Below are 6337 nucleotides of genomic sequence, written 5' to 3' on the forward strand. Positions count from 1 at the left end.
TGCCTTCAAACGCCCGGGAGTGGCAGCGGGCCTGACCAGTCACGCGTGAGGGGGTGTCGCTGTTCGCGCCAATCACGGAGGGGCCGCTCGTTAGGGGTGGGGCCGTGCCGGCTGCCCTCAGCGGTCCGAGCCACCGCCCCCGCTCCGTTCGGCCCCGGGACGGGTCATCCACCCCCGGGGTGCGTGGGCGACGCGGGGACGAGTGACCCACCCCCGGGGCGAAGCGTGGGCCGGGGAGTCAGCGGGCACAGCCCCTACCCTCCTTCCGCCGCCGCGAACCCGGCGGGGGAGGGGCCGCTCCGGCCCAACATGGCGGCCGCTGCCTCCTCCCGCCCTGGCGTCCCCTCGGCTGTGACAGGCGCTGCCGCAGGCCGGGGGCGGGCGGGCCGTGGAGGTCGCGGAGTGAGCCGGCGTGGTTCAGGCTTAACTGTGCTGAGGTGTAGGTAGGTCACTGTACCTGCGCCAGCCACAGAGGTTGCTTTCAGACCAGGGTACAGAATTGCTTAAAAAATACCATTGTTAAATGAGGCAAAAATATAAACTTCTTCTTCTGAGGAGGCCAAGGATGGAAAGCGCTTAAGCAGGAGGCCGATGAGCAACTGTTCCAGCCCTTCCCAGGAGGTGCAGCGGCAGGACCCAGTCCAGCAGCGCTGGTGGGACTGAGCAGGCCAAGGGCAGTTCTACCTCTTTTTAATTTATATTGTCATTTTTATGTCTCAGCCTCAGAGGCTGTTGTTGGTACTGCCCGTAACCCACCAGACTCCAGTGTCTCCCAGGCAACAGTCTTCACCCCGCCAGCAAGTGGGTGACGGAAGCCGGGCAGCCGAGGGGCACTGCGGAACGAACGCTCCCGCAATGGGGACACGTGTTACAGGGCAGCCCTCAGTGACTGCCTGCGCAGGATGACAGGTACCACCAGACGGGCACAGAGCTTTCAGCTTACATTTCACTACGTGATAGCTAAGACGTTGGAGTACTTTTTTGTTTGATCTTTTTTGCTTCAGAAAAAAACCCACCAACATTCTTCCACTTGCTTGCCTCTACTATACTTGTTTCACAGGAAAAACTTACCATATTTGATCAGATCTGGGGTATGCCTGGTTCAGGATCTTGTCTTCTGTAATACTCTGCCTCAGACACTCCAGGGAAAAGCCTAAGTACCTTATGCTAAGAAGATGCGATTACTCTGTCTCTCTGCTGTTTCAGCACAAGAACTTCAGTAACTCTTCTCTCCAACAGACCCTTTTACTGAGTGATTTGAACCGTTGTTTTTTGTTAGCTGATTCTGTTTTATGAAGATCCTTACATTGCCTGCCGTTCCTGGAATGTGCAGGATAGCATTAAGCACATCAGTATTTAGGTCAGTGGACTAAACAACTTGAATAATAGCTGCCATAGGCATCGTATGGTCTTCTTTTTTGGATATTCTGCTTTAAGATACATGCTTTAATTTTCTGTTACTGATTCTGCTTTAACTCACAGACATTAAAATTGTGGTGGACGATGTGGACAGTATTTACCCGACCATTTCCCCTCATAGCGCTGTCCAGAATTCATAAAGGCTTGAGAGTGGACTTGGATTTCTGGAAACCCTTTGACTGTTTCCTTCACCAAAGGTTCTTAAAGAGATTTGGTTGCCATTGAAGACTATGGGAAATCCTTATTAAAAATAGAATAAGGAGTAAAAGATTTTTACAGTGAAATCCCAGAGAGTTCTGTGCTAGGATTTGTACAGTTGAGCATGCTCATTGTATTTTTAAAATATTTTTCCTCTTTTATATTTTTTATTAGCTTTTTGTTATTTTTTCCCTTATTGCTCTTCATTTCCTCACTGTTTCTTCTGTTATTTTATGCCCTTCCCTTCTCAGGAAGTGCCACATCCTGACATCTGTCACTTCCTACCAGCCTTTACAGTTTCCTCCGACCCATTTCACAGAAACAGGTAATTCTGCATTTCAACTTCTTGATTTCACATGCACATTCAACCCCTCACACGCTCACTTTTGTTACACGGTTTCTACAGGCAACTCCTCTTTCCTGGGTTTATGCTACGTAAGGCATGGAGCAGCAAAAGCCAGCTGCTTTCCAGAGAACATGGAGCCAGGAGCAAGAAAGCAGCCAGAAGGGCAGGGGCTTCACCAGCAAGGGCCCCATCCCATGGTACCTGAGGAAGGCGAGCAGGGCAGGCCCAGCCATGTTCAACCGTGAGTTCAAATGGTCACGAGAGTTCATGGTGATGAGGCAAGTGCAAGGCGAAGCCCGAAAAGCAACCCACCAGTCGGGGTCAGGCCCAGCGAGGTTAACCAGAGTCAGGCCCAGTCCCATGATCACCGGGCAGCTGTGAGGTCAAGCTGGGAATTCAGTCTACAGGTCACGGTCCAGATGAGTGGGGCCCGCAGCCAGGCAGGGCCCTGAAGACTGAGGCCTGAGCTTAAATACACTAGCCAGTGGGCACAGGGTATGGATGGAGGCCCCTGGTGAGGCCATTTAGGTCTATTGGAGCACTCAGGGTCCTGACAACATGCTCTGTTTTGGTGGGGTCATCTTCCACACATGGAAAAACTGGAGCATCTCTCCCACGAGGAAAGACTGAGGTCCCTTCCAACCTCTAACATTCTGTGATTCTGTGAAAAACTACTGCAGAGAATAGTTTTCCACTGGAGGGGGCTATACAGTGCAGCCAGGAGGGAAGGGTGGAGCGCAATCAGAGCCAGCCAAGGCCCAGTACCCCTGTTTCAGGGTTACTCCTTGTTCAAAAGCATCCGGAAATAATGATTCATAAGGAATGCCTATGCTGGAAAGATGGTACAGACTGTAGATAGTGCAGGGAGGCTGACTGGAACCTGTGGGAGAGGCACTCATCTGAAATAAAAGGCAGGCTATACAGGTTTGGTAATCTGGGATTATGTCAGAAGAGATTGGCTCACCCCTGCGCTCCTGGCTGTTGCATCCACGTCAAACGGCTGACTCCGAATGATTGAGTGCTCGCCCAGATAAACCAGTATTAGCACACAGCAAGGATCTTTCAGAGGAACATTACACTTAGTGATGTACCAAATGCTACAGAGAACTGTGGTACAAATACACATGGAAATCCGTGCAGCTATTTTGCATCTTTCAAGTTGCAGCTACACAGGAGCATGTCAGGAACACAGCAGCACTGGCAAGCAGATCTTAGGGTTCAGCTGGTGGGCAGAAGAAGTAGTAACAAAGGGAAGCTATGCAAATTATGTAGAGTAAGGTGGTTTGGTTTTATTTTTTATTTTTTAAGCCTTGTTGGAAATTTCTTCATGAGCTGCAGCTCACGTGAATGGATGTCAGCAAATTCTGGTTTTGTACCAATCAAAGATTATGACCTATATTTACATTCTAGAAACAGGGAAGACTAGCTGGGCACCTCACACCAGGACTGCAGTTCAGTCTCCTGATGTCTAATGTCTACTCTTACTACGTTTTAAAGTCAGGTTAAATCACTTCTCACAATATGAACTTACTTAAAATGTTATCATTCTTCATGATAGGGCATCCTTTGCCTCTTGACAAAGCGTCTGACAATCTCTCAGTAAGGTTGTCTACCTTTCTTAATAAAAAAAGAAGAATGGCATTTTCTGCAATAATTGCTGGGATTAAAATCCAATTCCTAAGGTGGTTTTTTTTTTTTTCAGTGGGACTTACATTACTGCATCCAGTGATATGAACAATACTTTGTTCACGCATTACTTGGTGGCTTGCTCAAGAAGGCCACATATCCAGACACTTGAGTTTTCCCATAGCTTGTGTGGCAGATACCCATGTCTCTTGTAGTTTAAAAATATTCTTGTTCTTGTTGGAAAATCCTCATTTACAGGACTGCATTTAAAAGGGATTTTCTAAGCACTTGGGAGCTAAGACGTCAGAATGTAAAAATACCGAACAGTGACACTTGGTGGTTAGTTATGTAACTTGCACATTTCTCGCTGTTAGAATACATGAGATGAAAAATGATCCTCAGCTTTTCAGTCATAATGAGTAGCTTGGTTGATACGATTTATGGAAGTCTGCACTTCCAGAGCATCTTTCAGAAGCTTTAGAAGCATCAGATAAGCCTCATGATGTTCTTTGGTGCTGAGGTGTATTTGAATTCTTCAGATGCAGAAACTAGAAACTACCCAATTGCCAAAATGTGTGCAGTTAATTATTACACAACACAAGCTGATTTGATACCTGTTGTTTTCCCTGGGCCACACATCCCTTCATGTCCTGTCATAATTTTTTACTTTTTCCTGGCATATATACTCCCAGTTCCTTCTGAATCAAGCTCTACGTGTATTGGAAGTTCTTATATTTTCATGAAAAAGGCATTGGCTGTCTGTTCATTCTCCAACTGTGGCCAATTTAGAAGTTATTATAAAGATTATTCAGCATAACTGAACACCTAAAAATCAAAAAATACAACGAAAAAGGCCACATCATGATTCTGACATGAACTCACGTTACTTGACTGGGACAGGATTATCAGCACTTTGTGGTCTCATGCTGGGTTGTGTTCCTCATTGCCCAAGAGATGGACAGGCTTCCAAAAACTGCAGTGACCAGCAGTCAGCACTCGCAGCCTTGTGATTGCTGCTGCACCCCCAGGGCCTGGCGGCTCCGTAGAAGGTTACCCCGGAGACCTGTGCCGGCTGTGAGAGTCATACCAATCCATTGCCTACCCCACTGCGGCGGAGGAACAGGCGGGAACGGCTTCGTTCATTATTGCTTTCCAATCTCACAGTGAATTGCATTTCACAAGAGTAGCAACTCCCAGAGCACGGAGTGTTTGAGGTACAGAGAAAACCTTACCGTGATCTGAGCAGGAGCTGCTTGGGCACACGATACTGGCTTACCTCCTTACTTCTGCCCGAGAAGAATAGCTTGAGGAGATGAAAAGAAAGGATAAAAACAGATAGCAAAAAGGGACAGTTCTGATGGCTGAAATACCACTGGGGTAGCTGACCATTTCTCAGTGTTTCAGGCCTTTGCCCTCGTATGATTTTTGGTGAGGGCAGGAGGCACTGTTGTTGGTGTTTTAGGTAGGCGTTGCGGGGCAGCAGGATGATACAGGGTACGTCTATATTGCACAGTTAGCCAACAAGCCTGGCTGCTGTGCTAGGTCAATGTGTCTCGTGTTTGAAGGAGATCCCATTGCTTTTTCTCTGAAGATGCTCTCCAGTACTTTCCAGGTCAATTATGCCCTGAGGGAAATGGGAGCAATGTCATGATGATGAATGTACAATTTTTCACTGTGTAACTGAAGTATCTGTTTTGTAAAATACTCTGAAATATTTTGTCTGGCTGTTATAGGAGATGAAAGTCACTATAATCTAGTCATTATCAAAAGACTAGGAATTCTGGATATTTTGTCTATTAATTCTAAAAATTAATACCTTGTACAAGAGTATATTCATCAAAGGAGTCTTGTATTCAGGCTCTTCTGAAAGGTGGAAACATTGTCACATGGAATAAGCATCTTTCAAGTATTTTCACATTAGATGGAAATACTTTCATCACTTGAGGCCCTTCTTGGAAGTCATTCATCTACGAGAACACTCGCTTTTAATAAAAGACTGTTTAAGCCAGTGGGATTCCTGGGATTCCTGAGCCGTTTATGCTCTTCTATACACTTTTGTTAGCGCATCTTAACTCAATGAACATTTTCTTTGATCCTCACAGACTTAAGTGTGGTAAGAAACAGTCATCTCATTACAACCATGAAGGCTTAGCCTGGCATTTCTAGTCTGTCTTACAATGAATTCTGTTTTGACTGGAGTAATTTCTGCGGTCCTTGGTTACAAACTCGCAGGTATAGTTATCTTAGCCCATGGGCTACAGTGAGTGTGTATATAGTGTAAAAATGCATCTACACTTGTTAAACAGAATAATAACACAATTATTGTGTTACCATTTTAGTATCTTTATTTTATTATAGTTGTTTCAGAAATAAATATGAAGTACGTACAAAAATCTTAATTAAGGTTTATCATATGTCAGTGAAGTAGGCATTGATAAACTGAAACACGTTAACAATATTGCTAACATGAGCTATACAGATCACGTTTTAGTACAGAGAATATTAAATTGCAAAGTAGGAATCTATTGTTAATCTCATGCGGAAGACAAATAAACAAAACCTGATAGGGTCCCCCTAGACGTTTTTTTATCTTTCATTGGAGGAAGAAGAGAAGGGGAAAGGAGCTGACAGGACAGAGGGGCTGCTTGGGCTTCATTTGAAGCAACTCTTCAGTTACTTCCCTTAGTACTCTTCAGAGCCACGGGCTCTGCAGAGATGTGGCTTCTTTTAAAATTATTTATGTGAGAG

Source organism: Opisthocomus hoazin, chromosome 6 (genome assembly GCF_030867145.1).
Source record: "Opisthocomus hoazin isolate bOpiHoa1 chromosome 6, bOpiHoa1.hap1, whole genome shotgun sequence".
Taxonomy (NCBI): domain Eukaryota; kingdom Metazoa; phylum Chordata; class Aves; order Opisthocomiformes; family Opisthocomidae; genus Opisthocomus; species Opisthocomus hoazin.